The sequence below is a fragment of the Lampetra planeri genome, chromosome 7, assembly GCF_965212315.1.
Source record: "Lampetra planeri chromosome 7, kcLamPlan1.2.h2, whole genome shotgun sequence".
Taxonomy (NCBI): Eukaryota; Metazoa; Chordata; class Hyperoartia; order Petromyzontiformes; family Petromyzontidae; genus Lampetra; species Lampetra planeri.
In genome coordinates this window covers 9,265,144-9,283,828 of record NC_136113.1, presented here as the reverse complement: position 1 = coordinate 9,283,828, position 18,685 = coordinate 9,265,144, and positions in this window count along the sequence as shown.

Below are 18,685 nucleotides of genomic sequence, written 5' to 3'. Positions count from 1 at the left end.
AAAATAATAAAAATGTAACATAATGTGAGATTTATTTTATAATGTTTTATTTTTATTATTTTATTATTTCCCTTCTACGTGACTTTACCGAAAGAACCAAGAAGATGAACCCCTGCAGTCACGAAAGCTTTAAATCGAAATTTCATGCCATCCTTATGTTTATCATGTTTGTGCATTTGTATACCACCAGGTACACGTACAATCCATGCCGTATTCTCCAAATTGTTAGATGCACTTTCCCCCCCTCCACTCCCCCCCCCATATTTTAAAGCAAAAGTTGGGGGTGCGTCTCATAATCTGTTAAGTGAGACCGGATATGTATGCCTCTATCAATAGTGAATGGGGCACAAGTTTGGGGTTTTTTACTTTCCTGAGCATCGTTTAATGTGGAGAATACGGTATTGTGCTAATTGTGCTAATTTTGCCACGGCAGACATTGTAAAAGTTAAGTCATGGTCCGATATCAGTTGTAACGATAATGCAGAGTGCACATTTTTGGCATTTTATTGTTATGATTTTTTCAACAATTAATATTTTAGTCCCAATTTAATCCAAGTTTGGTCAGTTGGAAAATGCAAATGATATATTTTTTTATTCACAACGAATGCAAATAAAACAATGTCTCGAATTAAATTGCGAAGTTTTGTGATTGAAAATGGTAAACAGTACATTGACAACGTTTACACGACTGCATGTATTTTCAGTTGCAAAGACTTCAAATATATTTGGAAACGAAACATCATCAGGAAGACAAGGAGATGGCAAATATAAAATTCATTTCCAAAGATATGAAGTCGCCCTCTCAACCCCACATTCTTGCAGGAAACAACTTGGCGCTGATGGAAAACAAACTTATGCCAATGCACACTCTTGGGTCTCCGGGCCACGAGATGGATGCGAAGGCTTGCACGAGTAGGCAAATACGAGGAGAGCCTGGCATTGATTTCAGAGCCGTGTGTGGCACGGACAATGCTCACGGCCTAATGGACGGCACTTCTGAGCCAGTCGATCTGTTAGCTGCCAATTTGGAAGGAAACTTGCTGGGCTTGGCAGATTTCGCTTGGCACACCTCAAACACGAACGCAACCACGAGCAGTGGGGTCGGCGCCAACGCTGATGAATCCGTGGACGGGCTCTACCCGGACAAGGAGGACGCGGGTCACGGCGGTCTGAACGATGGTGCGGGCGACACCAGCTGCTACGAGCGGCCACCGCCCGTGTCCACGTCCGGGGCCGACTGGCGCGCCGTGCTGAGTCTGCCAGCCCTGGAGGGGTGGCTGCGGGACGCGGCTGGCAGGGTGAGGGCCCTGGCGGACTTCATGGGGAGCGACGCGCGGCGAGCCACGCACCACGTGGACGCGTGCCTCATTCAGCTGAAGGTAGAATGCGCGCGTGCCCCAGTCCCGCACAGCGCCACGCTGGTACCATAGTACAATCCGAAACGTCGTGATTTTTATTTTATTTTACTTTTATTAATTTTAATGTTTTACCTACGTGACTTTACCGAAAAAACCTAAGAATATGAATCCTTGCAGTCACGAAAGCTTCAAATCTAGAACCATAGTACAACTTAGGTTTTTTTCGGTAAAGTCACGTAGGTAAAAAAATAAAATAAATAATGGAAATAATAATAGAAATAAAATAATAAATCACGACGTTTCAGAGGCATCAGGCGGGACCGTCACAGCTGAATTTACTGTATTAATTCAGCTGTGACGGTCCCACCTGATGACGGAGACTTGTGTTGCCTCCGAAACGTCGTGATTTATTATTTTATTTCTATTATTATTTCTATTATTCATTATTTATTTTATTTTTTACCTACGTGACTTTACCGAAAAAAACTTAAGAGTATGAATCCTTGCAGTCACGAAAGCTTCAAATCTAGAAACGCACTACAACAACAGCACAGCGCTTATGCCAGGCTAGGTGCACTTTTTGGCCACGTGAAGTGTGCAAGGCTCGCTGCTGACAGTAGGAAATGGGACAAACGGGTCTAGGTGTTGTGGGTTTACTGACCGAGATGGCAGGCAGCTATGAAGCCTGCCACTGTCATGCACACATGCTGATAGCCTTCCCACGACGTGTCGATCCAAGGGGTTTTTATGGTCATACTTAAAACACGGTGGTTGGTGGAGGCGGGGAGATTGACGTAGAAGCATTGAAGTACCATACAGCAATTAATTTTATTACACTGCCCCCTACTGCACACATTGTCTATGTTGTCACAAATATATTTGGTGACGATTCGACGCGTCTAAGTCTGGAGTTATTTCTTTCAGGACTTCCCCAGTCGACATCACTGACATACACATTGATGCAGTCAGTTCCAAACATGAAATGTGCCAATGATGCTATACAGTAAAACTTTTATTGAGAAGGTGGCATGCTGGGATACAATGATGTAATCTCTTTAGTTCAATTTCCCGCATGGTCCGTGTTCATTTTATGTGCAGTTAACTTAACATTTCAGGGCCTTTGCATCGGTCTCCTAACTTCTTAGGGGATTTTTTGTTCGCAAAAGTCATTTCATGAAAAATTAACTCTACTTGGTTTGAGTGATGGGGCTAGTGCGTGCATCTCGTTCCATGAGACACACACACCTCTAAGCGATCAATAATTTCATTAAGGAGCATGCAGAAGCCAGTGCTGCTGTAGATCACGGCTCATTATTGCTCCAGTGATTTACTTGGCAGCAGCCAAGGCCAACATTTTACAGCCAAAATCAGGGAAGGTTAAAAATATTTCACGTGCAATGCTTTAAAAGCACACACTGGGCTAAATATATTTCTAGAATAACACAGGAACACAACAAACACGGGAAGCTGATAAAAAAGCACCTTGTTTTGAGGGAAGTGTACCCTTTTTAGGAAACATACAATGGCATGACTTCGCAATGCAGACACACGATAATTATTATGTTCTTTTGTTTTATTTCCACTACGGATTTCTGCACTGGTTTAACCCAAGCTGACTTCACTATTTGGTAACCAGCCATTTGAGGTTGCAATAAGTCACTTTAAAATTTAAGTTTGGCCAGTTCAATTTAAAAAAAAATAATTCAGGCCTGTGTTTATTTGGGCTTAACTTTGCATTTTTCTACTTTTACTTGGAGGCTGTTTTATTTATTTTGGCCATTCCATTATGTTTTGCTCTACCTCTGTCACTTTGTGTAATTCATCTGTCTTGTATTGTTTGCATTCAGAAACTGGTTTGGAGCATCATGTATTTATTTTACCCAGGTCTCTTGGAAAAAAGACGTCAGACCTCCAGAGGCGTTTTTTGGTTATAAATAAAAACTGTCTTACATGATACATTTAAGTTTCCCTTTAAAATGCCAATATGGGATTAAATTGGCACTTCCTGAAGGTTAATCGTTTGTCAGTGTCAGTGCACTTTTACTCATCCCAGTGACCTGATTTAATCTGACCTCTTAAGAACCACGGGAAGTATTTGTTGGGGGGATGTTCACATCTCAAGCTCTTTCAAGTGTGGGTACCATTCCATTTACCTGCAGACATTGCTCTTCTGCTAGAACGCTTATGATGTGTTAGAAATACCCTATAATTGTGCGTTCATATGCTGTACCTTATCATTATACCTGGTGTAATCGAGAGGCGTAATGATTCGCCCCGTGGAAATTCAACAAATTGTTGTCTTTCGGGATCGGTTTCGATGCAAGGATCGATTATGTTTCCTATATTGTGGCAGACGGATTGGCCACTCTTGCCTGGAGTGGTCACATTTACAAATGACTGTACAGTAAATACCACGTCTATGGATTAACTTTAAAACATTACATCTTACGCACACAAGCCCGTGCGTGTGTCATGAGCTGAAGAATTGATGCTAATCGATCAATTAATGCATTGTTATACCTGTTAATTGTAACCTATATTGACTCCTTGTGCACATGTGTGCATGTGCGTACGTATGCAGCCCTGTTGGCAATGCTTGGATGAGGACCTGTCCATGCAATGTGGGTCATGGAGGTTATTTGACCTTACGTCACTACACTGGTCAGTGTTGGTTGGTGAAGGTGGGGGGACATAGATGTGGTCGGATAGAAGTACAGGACAATTGATCTTCCTGCAACGCTCTCTGCTGCCCACCCTGTAGCTCTGCAGCCGTCTGCTCAGACTTGCACTTTATCCAAACTCAATCCCCTTTGCGTAACTCCCACGATCTGATGGTCGCATTCCAGGTAATTTAGTCAAAGGGCAGACCTTTACTTGCCACAAAATAACTTAATAGCCGCAGCCATAGTGAGATGCATACTTGATGTGGTGTGCAGGGTGCGGAAATATTTCCCAGGGTCGCTGAACTGGACAGACCCGGGCTGAAATGAAGCCCTGGTCATAGCAACATCCAGTGATGCGTGCGACTGTATCCGTGTGTACACATTGTGTTAAGGATGGATGAGCACACATCGGCTCGCTGTCACACAGCAGAAGAATCGACTTGAGTTCAAAGAGCCTTCGTTTAATCAGGGGAATGGAGCAAAAAGCCTGGCAGTGTGCGGTGCGACCCTGTTGGGAATAAGCACGAATCACAGGGTGATTTACACAGACCGCACCGCGAGACCTCGGAGCATTGTAAATGTGAACTTTGCCCACCGCTGGTGCAATGCGTTCGCGTCCTGCTGCTTCCTAAAGCTCGTTTTAACACTGCAGCTGAACGTGCTCTCCACGTGTGTGTTTTGTATTAGCAAGCACTGCGAATGTGCTTTTTGTAACACAGTACTGCGGGGTCGACTCTGCCCTTCATCCCTCCTGAGTTGATCAAATGATTACCACATTGTGGCAAGTCAACAGTGGCTGTCCTCTGGGTAGACTTACCTCCCATCTCGTCATAGGAATGTGGACTTTCCACCACTGGCTTAGGGTTTTTATTATGTTTTATTTTTATTATTTTATTACTTCCCTTCTACGTGACTTTACCGAAAGAACCAAGAAGATGAATCCCTGCAGTCACGAAAGCTTTAAATCGAAATTTCGCTTAGGGTTGTTAGCAAAACATTGGTGACATCTCATGGACATTTGAGCAGGAAATCGCTTTGGCAGTTATGCTTTGTGTTGGGTTCGTGCTCTGTTTTTATCTTGAAATATAATGTGATACTGTGTTGTGTATTTAATTTCCTGCCGCACTCATTAACAATTCATGACATGCACACATAACGTGCACGCATATGCATCTATAAACACGATACACATATATAAAACAGTATGCTGTGCAGCGTTTTCAGTGAATTATATCTAAATTGCATTACTGCAGCCTTGATTAAATCTCTCCGTTCGCTCCGCACAACACTCGCCAATTGAAGCCGTGGCGTTGACACGCATACGTATTACAGCGCTCACCGCCGAGTGAACGTATTTTGGTAGGGCCGTGTTCTCTGCGCGTTAATAGCGCACTCCGTATGGAGATGAGGACATCTAAAGGGGCCATCTGTTCCCTGGAATTTTCAAGCTCCTACCAAGCAACCGATTTTAACAAAGGAGCCCCCAGCTACACAGGCTCTCGCACTTGGCCGTGTAGCCGGCTTAACAGGGCTGCTGCCAAGAATGGGTTAAAGGGCCTATGCAAAGCAGGGTGGCGTGGGAGGCAGTGAAGGACTTTCAAAGTGGCCGGTTCAGGGTTGTTTTCTTCTTTTGCTGCTGCTGCTATGTGGTGTCACGTGGATTTAGATGTTATGGTTTTGAATTGCTCCTGAAAAGAACGCAACCGAGGAGAGAAATGTGAAATTGTTGGTGAATGATTGTGCAGGGCTAGCATGGGATAGAAGAAATAGTTATTTTTTAAAATATGGAACTTTGTCTTCCTGGACTTACAGTTTTATCCTGAAATCGAGGAGGGGTGGGGGGGCTGGGAGCCTGAGGCAGAGCGATGGGAGCCCCTTAGAATAATAGCATCAGCTGGGACCCATTTGTCAAGAAAGTGGAGTAGTAAAGGACTGCCCTCCACAACCCTTGCCCACTTTTAAAAACCCCCCTCTGCCAAGCGTGGGTTCTCAAGCCGCAGTGAAAAGTGACAGCTCTGAGTTTAAATGCTTGGCGTCTACGGGATTTTGTGCCAGAATTCTTGTGCCCATCCTTCACCAATCCCCGCATTGACAAGCATGGTCAAGTATGGTCAAAAGTGCCCAATGAATAACACAATTTAGAGAGGCCTTCATCTGGCACTTGATCGATACAGGCCTGTGAGCCATTGTGTTAATGCCAGGAAGTTTTCTGGAATGCTGATATTTAGAATTCGGTAAGGCCACGCAAATTGTGGGGCTATAATTGCGTAATTTCACCTTGCGGTTAGTATTCGCTTCATGTCGGCAGCATCTGGCAACTATTTGATTCACAATGTATTAACAAGGGCACCCCATTCTGTTCGTTACCATAAAATCAGAAATTGTGTCAAGTTATTTTCCCCGCCAACTTGGTGAAATGCTAACGTAAACATCAAACATGCTGACCTTTCATCAATTTATCTTCAGGATTTTCTTCTTACATAAAACACTTCATGCACAAAATTGCAACCATGTTTGTAACTACTACCATATGTATACCAAAAAAAATATTCAAGGAACAGAATGTCAACAAGGAAAATGTCTGTCCTGTAGTATATATCGAAAGCATACTGTGCGACCCTGTTATAGTTAGTGTATGCTTGCACTACAGTTTATGAGAAATCGTGTTGCTGTTTACTAAGCGTTTCCTTTAGAGCTGGGATGTCCTATTACTCGACCGATGATTGGTTGATTTACTCGGATAGCACGGATATAGTTTGGAAAAAAGTATCGTGTTTGTGAGGAGCCACGACAGCTTCAAATATCGCTCGCCACTGAGTACTGACGATAGCCGTGGCCGGGAATCAAACTCAGGTCTGTGGGTTCATAGGGCAGTGTGCTAACTGATGTGCCACCGCCCCATCCCAAATACATTAACGCATATTTTCAAAAATCTACTGACAACGGAGCGTTTTCAGATTAATTATAATACAGTTCCCATTAAAAAAAAAATCGCATGCAATGTTTTTTTTTATCCCCCCCATTCAAACACACGCCACGGATTTGCACAAAGCAGTAGCAGCAGATACTTGAGCCAAATTCGGCGGAGCTGCTCTTGACAGCACAATGCGGAGACAACTCGGTGAGAACGATTGTAGCGCCACCCCGCAAAATTCTGATGCAAGGCTTCAACAATTCTCATGGGGATTGGTCCCACACATTGCACGGGGGCGTGGGAAGTATTGTTTACGTGTGGCAGCCGCTTTCCGCGAGCAGCCGAAACGCAACCATCTGCAATGCTGCGTTCACTCACAGCTCTGGCATTTCCTAAGACTCCAAATTATCCCGGAGAGAACAACAATAGCTACCCCCCCATCTCCACCCACTCCCACCCCACGGGATCCAGCCCACAGATAAATTCAGCCCTCTCGCCCGTGAGCACAGGATTGTTGTGACTATAGAGCCCTCATTGTGTAAGCAGCCTTGCCACTGTTATGGTCAGTCACTTAATCGTAACCATGGGGTTCTTCAGTGAGAGGGACGGTGGCGGGGCGGGGGTGGCATGAGGAGCGTTCACCGCCTTGTACGCCACTCATACTTTGTTAATCTGGGGTGGGTAACTCAATCTAGCATGGTAAAATAAAAAAATGTAGATCGCCTTGCTTTGACGTTTAAAAAAAAAATCCCTGTGCTCAAGAATGTCCGAGTGTGCTTGTGCCCTTCCTTCTCGTGGGCCTCACTGTTTGTTTGTAGAGCACTGTACTATAAATACGGCATCTTTTCTGGCTAAATTACCCAGAATAAACATTCACTGTAATTTCCTATCCCAGAGTTGCAGGGTATATTCTTATGTGGTTATATAAATGTATTTCAGGCTTGGCGTGGCTTGTGTTCCTGATCATTTTCTGTCACATTCCCAGGATGAAATAAAAACACAAACACAATACGTTTGGGCCTTCCTTTGACAATTTCGGGGAACGGTGGTTACAGTAGTTAGGGGCCGTCCATAAATGACGTCACGCACCTAGGGGAGGGGGTCAGACATTTGTGATGATGTGTGACGAGGTGGGGGGAGTTTGAGAAATGTGACGTCACATCAAAATGCGCAACTTTAAATAAATATAGACAACACGTTCTACTTAATTAAATATAGTTTTTTTTTTTATAAATGTTTTCTCCTACAACATCAGAGTGCAGCGCCACATTAAATACGCACTGCAATGACAATAGTTTAAAGCGATTTGAAGCATGTTTTTTTGGGGGGGGGGGCAGAGCTTTGTGACGTCATATTTGAGGGGGGGTCTGACTTTTTGTGACGTCGTGTGATGAGGGGGGGGGGAGTCAAAAATCGTACAAAATCGCGTGACGTCATTTATGGACGGCCCCTAATAGCACACTGCAATGAACCCGGCATCCTGAGTTTGATTGGCTCACGTCGGCGGCGAATGGTATCGGTGTTTGGTTCCCTCCCACCTTACCAACCCGAATCGACCATCGTAGTGAAGTATGGTCAAACAACCCCCATGATTGACACGACATGTGGAGGGAGAGGGGGGAGCCATTCATCCAAAAGTGGATTGACAATTTGCTGACACTTGTCTGCCTTTAACCATTTAGGATGCAGTTCAGCGAGCCCCCACCTCACCCCATGGAATGTCATCACCACTGCTCACGCTAAAAAAACGAAATCCGGTAATTGGACCGGCTGCGTTGAAAGCGGCAAAATCACGGACGCCACCAACGCTGTACGGCAGGGGTAGGGAACGTTCGGCCCGCGGGCCGTATGAGGCCCGCGAAATCATTTGGGTCTGGCCCTGCCAAGGCAACCGCAGGCGGGACTCGAAATTCAACAAATCTAGGAGCAAACCTGGAAAAGCAGTTGCGAGTAGCAGCAACATCATCAATACTGGCTAACATCACACGCCTCGCCAAAGAGAAGCTGTTCCAGCCATCACATTAGGGGTGAGTTAATTAAATATTCTTTGTTTTTTTTCGGTAAAGTAAAAATAAATAAATGAAAAACAACAAAATTAAATCACGACGTTTCGGAGGCAACAGAAGCTTCCGTCTTCAGGTGGAACCGTTACAGCCAAAATCACTGTATTAAGTGAAGAGAGTTACCTACGTGACTTTAGCGAAAAAACCCAAAGAGTATGAATCCTTGCAGTCACGAAAACTTCAAATCTCGAGTTAATTAAATGTTTGACCAAATACAACAGGCTCATTTTTAAGTTGCTTATTTTGCATGGCCCGCGAATGATGTTATAAACATCCAAATGGTCCTTTGCAGAAAAAAAAGGTTCCCCGCCCCTGCTGTACGGCGTGCATGACAGGCAGCAAACTCGCCAATTCCAGCGGCTCTTCCTCCCTCCCTCTCGCAGTGGGTGGGGTGGGACTGGGATGGGATGGGGAGGGCACGTGAGCTGGTGGTGGCGGTGGGTGTTGGTCGGTGGTGGAGACGCTGCCGTGGACGTAACGGTTTCGGTAGACGCCCTTTAACCCACCCGGCGGTGGCTGCGCTGAGAGCGCCGCGTGACATCAGATGCCGGCGCGCCGGCCCCTTGGCCAGCGTCCGGCCATCGCCCGTCCAATCTCGTGCCTGCCAAGACTCACCACCACCCCCCCGGCGTTAGCGAGCGGCTGTTTTTGAAATCTTCCCGTGATGTGCGCGGGATGCGAACCACCATTTCTTTTTTGAAAAAAAATTTCTTGCGGGTTTATTTGCGAAAGGCGTCTGCGATAGTCGAGGGAGAGAGTCGTTGCAAACGGTGACTTTGTCAGAATAAAACAATTTTTTTTTACACTTTTGTGGGCTTCGAGCAGAGAAGCGACTCAACTCGCCTCCGTTTCAAGGTACCAAACTCTTTGCGGTGGTGCGCTTCGCGTTCGATGGTCGCTGCTGAATATTTAATGCTACTCTTTAGATGGAAAGACGGCCACGTAGCATTTCTGCTTGTGGGTACAAAATGAAATGAGATGCATGTGTATATACAGTAATATATGACACTTGTACTGGCTTAGCTTTTACATAAATTCAAACATTATACAGTATAGGGATTTTTGCTATTTTTAAAAGCACTGTCTTCCGTTGATTTAGTATACTGTATATGCGATATTACTGTTATATTGATGATGAGGTTGTTGAGTATTATTAAGATCTCTGTAAGAGCTATTTATTACAGCTTAGCAGGCGTTTTTCAAATGTAGCTGACGCTCAATTCATCACGACCTTCATACACTCACAATCACCGTTCCATAAATATCAAAGACGATCAAGGTGATGACGACGACGACGATGACGATGAGGTTCGCGGTTACAATTTTAAGACCGGTCAAAGCACGGCATTTTTTTCAAAAGTAGCATTTTTCAAACGTAGGCTGATGATTTGTCAACGGGACGTGGTGAGTCCGAGCCGCGTGGACAATTGTCAGTGTCGTGGCCGCGCAAGAGAGGGGGCTGCTGGTTCGCGTCGTGGACACGATGTGGGAAAGAGTCGCCCGGGGATGGTGGAGAGTGGATTGGGAGGGGTGGCGATAGGAGGAGGCGTCATGCGTTTGGCTTGTTTGGTGAGATCATTCCTACTTCGATTCGCCACAGTGGCTGGAATGTTGTGCGCATATCTGGCCCGATCCGGGACTGGGTGCTGTATAGGCGTGGCCCAGATGTCTTGTTATCCCCACCCCCGGCCCCAATTCATTGACCGCTAACATTTTTTTTTCTCCTTTGCATATTCATTTTAGTTTTAAACAAACATCACTTAAAAATATATATGAAGTTTTAGAGAATTATATGTGGGTCACAATACATCTGGACCCCCCCCCCCAATTCCTGTACATTCATTACCTCTGGAAGGGGAGCGTGCAGGAAGCGGAGGAGACTGCAGATGAACGAGGCAAAATGCCGACTACACCGAGCATCTTCTTGTTTCCACTGATCGTAAAAAAAAGGAGACTGCAGAGGGCTGGCTTCTGGGAAGGGGGGTAGACACATGCTGGGGGTGGATGGGGAGCTTATTTTGGCAGGGGATGGTACTGGGGGTGGGGAGAGAGGCCAGCAACACATGCACTCGTGTTTTCTTCACTTGTTCAGGCCTTGTGAACCCACGTCCTCCGCTCCAAATAGCTCCACACGTCTCAGAGCGAGTTCAGCGTCTGGAATTAACGAAGGCTGCTCATCCAACATTAAAACACATTCGTCCTGCGGAGGGAGCTGGTAGGAACGTTGTGTTGCTCGGTCAATGGCCAGGGTCAACGGCGGCGTGGTGTATTCCACAAATATGCCCGACTGTGAGGGCGGGCACAAACCGGCGTGAGTAGGTTAAACGTTGAGTTTTATAAGGGCACCACGAGGTGACCAGCCCCTCCCCACCCAGCCCCTCCCCACTCTCCCCACTCAGCCTCTCCCTACCCAGCCCCTCCCCACCCTCCCCACCCAGCCCCTCCCTCCCTCCCCACCCAGCCCCACCCCTCCCACCCCCCACCCAGCCCCACCCTCCCCACCCAGCCCCTCTCCACCCATCCCCACCCTCAACACCCAGCCCACCCAGCCCCTCCCTGCACGACGGACGGACACAATAATCCCCAGTGGGCTGGTGTAACCAGGAGGTTCCTACCAGTATTAAGCCGTCAACCCTCCTCGTGCCCCCCCGCCACCTCCTTGTTTAACATTCCGTGAATATGCCACCGTTAGAGCCTTTCTATCAACAAGAGCTGCGATTTCCCATAAAAAAAAAGCAAAACAAAAAGGGGCTATCTTATGGCCAGTGCACAGGGAGGTGCCGTAGTTGTCGTGTGTGTGTGTTTGTCCTTTTGTGTGCACGAGTTCTGTATGTGCTCTCGCCTATAATTAGCGGCATCAGACGCAGGGCATTTAAGCATTGTTTTAGAGCGCCCTCTGAACAGCTGCCCGTGGTGGAGAGAGACACCGGGCAGTGAGTGGTTGGGCAGGCTCCTGGTGCTGCTGATGCAACAGACTTAGCGTTCAGACAGGCTAAATGTAGACTACAGTGCATGCCCCTTGTCTAAATTGTTGTTATTCTCAAGAGCGGAGTGGAAAGAGTAAGAATTATAGTTGAACGAGCGGGGCCATTGCTTTAGCGTTAAGTGTTGCAGCGCATGTCCAATTATAGAGAGAGGTGGCTCCACCTGCATTCAAAGTATGTGCATAGTTTCCTGTAAACAACTGAGAGTACTTTTTAAACATTTGCGTGATGTCTGACACACACATGTTACCATGCACGATATAAAGAATTATTAAATGTAACCTTTCTTGAAAGGTGGAGTAATCGCGCGTTTGCATGTGCTGCGTGACATGTGGGACCCCGTGGCCTTTGCACATTAAAGAGTCTGTTGCTTTCTTCAAGACGAATCTTATGCATGATTTGAGACAATTGTTCTTTACACCTGCATTAAAATTAGAATAGGTTTTCCCCTTTTTGTTGGCAGCAAACAGGTGTTGAGATGTTAAAACACCAAACTGAAACCTTTAACAAGGAATCATGTCTGCATTAAAAAGGGGAAAAAACAATTCTCATATTTTGGTACTGGCAAAGGAGGTCCCATGACCTGCTTTAAAAGTTAAGGTTACAAGTTCGTAACGTGCACATTGCGTAGATCCAAAATATTGTGATCTGTTCACATTAATATTTAGATTTTTAAAATTTTTTATTTAGAATCTTTCCATATACACCATGAGATGTGGATTAAACCATCACCGAACTCCGGTCATCCTCGCAGCGGCTTTTGGCGAGTCATTGAACAAAGACGGTCACCGCATCGTGCACTTTCAGATGTGCTTCTGCGGCCGTCTGGAACGCTTTTAGTTCCAACATTAGAAAACCACTGAAGCTATGCACTTTTAAATCTATATTTAAAACTCATTTCTTTATAACTGCTTTTTGTGTTTAGTTTGTTGTCCTTCCCCCGCACCTCCGATTAGAATGGTTGGCTACGTACGGTACGAAAGAAGTTCAACATACATACAGAGGAAATCAAATGAGCTGGAAAGGAAAATGGAACCAGCGCCAACAATCGCCCAAGCTCTGTGGCCCTAAATGAGGATATTTTTCCAACTCCAAACTGGAACACCCAGAGAACACGCACGCATACGAGGGAGAAACTCTACCCCACACAGATGGAACAGATGGAGTTCCCATTTTCTGTATCTCCTCATGGCGAGACAGGGTATGGCACCTTGGCAGCCATGGGAAGAGAGTTTCGCATTATTGATGTGATCCACTAACCCTTGCTTCCACAGTGCTGGATTACAGGCATGCATAGCCACCTACTGATTCATATTCTATTATAGAAGGTTTTACTTTCGTTTTATTGTTTTATATTTTTCTCCTTCACATTCCTCATCGTCAGCCATCGTCAATCCACTACTGAATGGGGGCCTTCCCCAAGCCACTTTTGCTTGCTTGGTGAAGGAGTATTGGGTGATAAGAATCACTGGGTGTAAACATAACTCCTTCTTGATCTGTTCACATTATTAATATGAAATGTATGATCATTCACTATGCACCATGAGATGTGGATTACATTTGGAGCATAAAACAAGAATGATATTTTTTAAAGTGTTAGCTGTTTTGTGTTTTCAAGCACAGATTAATGTCAATGCATAAAAGTACTTACTGTAGTAAAAAAATACATACATTCTTAACAGTTATGAACAATTGGGAAGACGTTTTACCTTTTACAACAGCAAGGCCACGTGCAACATCAAGTGATATTGGATGTTTGCAGCGTCTTATCAAACCATGAATCTCGAAGGTGGCAGTATCACTCTGTGTTGAGAATGATGTCAGCTACTTGGGAGAGGAATTCGTTTTGACAGAACACATTTCAACTCCGCGTTTACCTATGACTTGTGACCGAATTAATTGAAAAGCGAGGACGGCCGCATCACTCCTATGCAAAACTGGGTTTTAACTTCCGTTTAACCATTGGACGGATCTCAGTGAGGAATGCAGTCCATTCCACTTGAACCGGTCGGACAAGTACATGTGGAGTTACTTTTTATCCGTTGCCTGAAAGGTTGTAAAGTAATAAATAATTCCTAAATGAAAGAGCGGTGCTTTCTGAATGTAATGCTGCGCACGTGTTCCTGCATCGTGGCTTTTGCAGCATCTGCAGGTGAGACTTTCTCTGCTGTACAGCAGGTGGCCTGATAGGCTGTATTTTTTTTCTTCCCACGTTTGGTTAGCAGTAACATTCCTAAGATAACCCGCGTCGATAAGAAATGCAGTGATTTTTTTTCATCCCACAAACTACCTATGGCCAAGAGAGTGATTGTGCATGCCCCTATTGTACAAGCTGTCCTAAATCACCTCCACTGGCCACTCTTAACGCAACAGAATTAGCACGATCCATGACGGGCCGTAGCGCCACTCAAAACGAGTCATGGGACCGCGACCACTTTCCGTGATACATTTAAAAAGAAAAAATGTCTCTGGAGCTGCCACTGACTGGAGCTGCAACTAGCCGGTGTATTTATAGGTCAATACCACGTACAGTGGGGATGCAACCGTGGTGCACTGTGGTTTGCACACTGGACTTAACCATCCAGAGGTCGCCGGTTCGATTTTCTGTAGGGATGAAACGATGGTGCAAGTTTTCTAAATACCGCCCGCCTTGTCCACCCAGTGGTACAGGTTGTATGCGGTGGAGTAAAGCAAGGCCGTAATTATAATATTTATTGGGGGACACACATCCCCCCGAATAATCAAATATGCTAAAAATGTCCCCCCCCCCCAATATATTGCTATAAAAATATTTAAAATAATAATTGCGATGCTATGTGAATAAAAACAACAATTTGCTAAACCGCGGCCACAATATCTGGACTTATCTTCATATAACAATGCATAGATTTCAGTTTATATGATTGTGGTTATGGTCGTACTTTATGAATCCGTAATCTCTGCCATTACATACAATGAAACAAGAAAAGGTAAAAAAGTAAAAACAAAGCAGTGTAACACTATTAGACATTATTGTAAAAAAAAAAGTCCATCCCATGTTTTAGTGAATTTTTAAATATTTTTGGCAGAAAATGGCAGGAAATTAGTTTTCAAATGTAGATTTTTTTTTCTGGGGGGGGGGGGGGCAGACCCCCTGGAAGATTTGGTCCCCCCCAATGTTGACTCCATGGCTTCGGCCTTGGGGCAAAGTGTGGGAACAAATTATTATCGAGGCTTCACCCCCCCCCCCCGTTTCCTATGCGTACGTACATTGTCAATATACCCCGCATACGAATGCGTACACATTTGGGTTAACCTCCCCCCTCCATGCGTACGTACTAAATGGATGGCCCCCATGACCAATACATTTCCAGGGCTGCACCGTTAACTTTTTTGTTGTTTGACCTCACACAGCACAGAGATGTCCGCCACTGAGCTGCCCTTGCCTTGTCGCTTTGGTTGGGCTCGGCAGCCTGGCTCCCTCCGCACGGACAAGCGGCGTTTTGTTCACTGCTATTTGGGAGGCTCATGCTAGCGGGCCCCGTGGCGCGTATGTTTTGAGTGGGTGAGTGGAGCTCTGTGGAGGGCAAGATACGGGGGCGAAGGGTGCAGGAGGCTGGAGGGGTTTGAGAGGAATGAGGCGGAAAGGGATATGGGGGTTGTTGGGGGGGGGGGCAGTCGGGAGGTGGAGAGGTTGAGAGAGGGGGGCGAGGGAGGCGGAGTGCAAACCTATTGGAGGGGGGAGGCTCCGGGTGGCAGAGGTTGGCGTGGGCGGTGGGGGCGCGTAAGAGGAAAACCGAACTCGTCAATGCACGACCCTTGACAGCGCCACTCGCTGACTTGCCGCAGCATGCACACGCGGCAAGTCAACACCACAGCTGTAGACACTGCTATCTGTATCGCCTTACATCACTGTTCGTAAGTGCTTCATGGCGGTGATTTTGGCTTGACTCTGAGCATGCAACGTACACGTACCCCTGGACAGCCTTTTGCCAATCCACTGCTGGATGAGGGCCTCCCCACGCATTGTGTAAACGGCTCAGTTTCCGCCCTGTGCAATCTCGTTTAGTTTTAATTCACAAGGCACAGGAAGGACATTGAGTCATTGGTTATCAGCTGTGACAGTTCCTGAAGCAGCTCGCAGTGTGTGGAGCGAAACGTCGGACACAGCACGCAAACAGCACGCAGCACGACCCATAAATTGCATCGCAAATTTGTATACCGGTCACAACTGATAAAAACCCACGCAGTAGTAAATTGAGTACTGCACACATTTGTCCTGGATTGCATAAGGTGTAATGAAGTGCAGATACCAACTGCTGCACTTAATTCCTTCTACGACGCTGAGCAGATTGGAAACATCGCCATGACTTCCCGTGAGTCATGTCAACAGAGCGATCTGGATCGAGTGTCTCTGTGTGTGTGTGGTGGCCACGTGTGTGAGCCTGTGTGTGTGTGTGCGTGCCTGGGCACGTTTACCACACGGGCCCTGTATTACCCAATAATTGTGTTGCTCCGACTTGCTCGGCTCCGCCAGGCGGAAGGGAAAAAAAACCAGACGAATTATTGCAGTGAGTGGTGCTGTTTCCTGGCTTCATTCAACAGGGAGATACAAAGAGGGGTGGGGGTCACGCTGTGTGCTGGGCTGTGGCGCCATGAATTCTCCAGTCTCTTCTAAATAAACCCTGTTTTAGAACACCGTAATTGTTTTACGTGGTCTGGCTTCAATGCAAACTATTGGAAAGGTAATGTAGTGTTTAACTTTTAGATCATGGTTGTTGAGTTCATGAGAACAGGACCCAGAGACCAACTATGTCAAGCGGGCCAGAAACAAACGCTGTATTGAAGGCGTGATAGATACGCGTCAATACGCGTCTTGAATTGAGAAAGGTCAATACAGTGTCACATGTTATGATCAAATAAACTCGCACATAGGTGACCGGATGCTTCAAGGGTCAGGATAACTCCCTGTAAGCTAAACATAAAAAAACTCATATAAGTAACTTTTATGGGCGAACCATCTCAATGCTGAAAATGTAGCTGAAAATTTACTAAATTGGGATTTTCATGCATCGGCAGCAACATCGCCTCCTACTGAGAAAACCTGACAGGACCGTCCTGCGGAAAAAGAGCATTGAGACTGAGGCTTTGTTGCTTAAGCAGGCATAATTAAGCATAATAAAAAGTACTGAACCAGAACAGCCGAGTGACTGAAATATGAAGAAGCTGTGATGGTTTGGCCGTGACACTCAAAGAGCAGTGAGAATTCCCCGCATCATCCTGCAGGGCTCAGTAAATAAAATAACTAAAACTATTAATTTTGAAGACGGCTGCTTGCGTTGTGGCCGAAACGTCGTGAGAATTATTTTATTATGTTTTATTTTTATTATTTTATTATTTCCCTTCTACGTGACTTTACCGGAAGAACCAAGAAGACTATTAATTTTTATTTTAACAGATAAGGTCGACTGAGCTATGTAGCTCTTTTTAACAAGCGACCTGGCCACAAATGGTAGTTTAACAAAGTGGCTTATGTGAAAATGTATCGCGCAGCCATATACTCCAAACGCGTGATGTTTATTCTAAATGTGGAGGGTAAAAACCGGAGGACCCAGAGAAAAAAAACCACGGGGAGAGAGAGAGAGAACATGCAAACTTCAAGTATACAGCCGTCAGGGTTGGGATCGAACCCACAATCTCCCGTGTACCCGACAGGGCGGTTAACATCTCGTCACTGTTGCGCCCCTTAAAGTAGAAGAGACGAGGAAGGCAGGTCGGCCGGATGACGAGGAACGTAGCGACACGGACAGGCAGATCAACGGCAGACGTTGTGCAGATTGCAAAAGGTCACAAGAGGTGGAGTTTGCAAAGCATCATGGGTGCCCACCCATGCCCCTCGCGGTTAAAAGACTGACGGTGACGATGAGGACGTTGACAGCTGATATGTTGGGTTTGAAATGGTTGATTAAGCCGCCGTGATTAAACCGGGTTCTCAAGTGTAGCCAGCTGAGAAATGTTGCTTGGTATTAAAGGGCGTGCCCCCTCGTGTGGATAATAAAGAGGCCGATCAAAGTCACTTCAGCCATACGTCTGCGATGTCATCTTCCAAGGCCGCTCTCTGACACCGGGGTGATGCACAGGAATTCGAGAGCACAAGTGGAACATATTTGGGGGGAAATACGTTTTTAAAATATAAAAAAACCATCTGTATTTATATCAACATATCCAGCTACAACGTCACTTCAGACCTCGTTTGCTGGTGAGCTGGTGAGTTGCCAGAGGGCTATATTTATTGACGGGACTAACTTGCGAGTGTGAAAAACTGTTCATTGATTGCTCTCCTGAATGTCCAATGGCCAGAATGGTTTGTTTTTATTGCTATTTAAATTATATTTCTCTGGAACGTCTGGTAAGTTAATAAAAAAAATTATATCATGTATTCCTTTGAATCAGCATTGAATGGACTGGGCCATTGTTTGCACAGCCGTTTCATACATGCTGAGCGTACCTATACATTTTAGATTTGAAGCTTTCGTGACTGCAAGGATTCATACTCTTAGGTTTTTTCGGTAAAGTCACGTAGGTAAAAATAAAACAATAATAGAGATAGTAATAGACATACAATCATTAATTTATAATAGACATATAATAGACATAAATTATGTTCTTGGTTCTTTCGGTAAAGTCACGTAGAAAGGAAATAATAAAATAATAAAAATAAAAC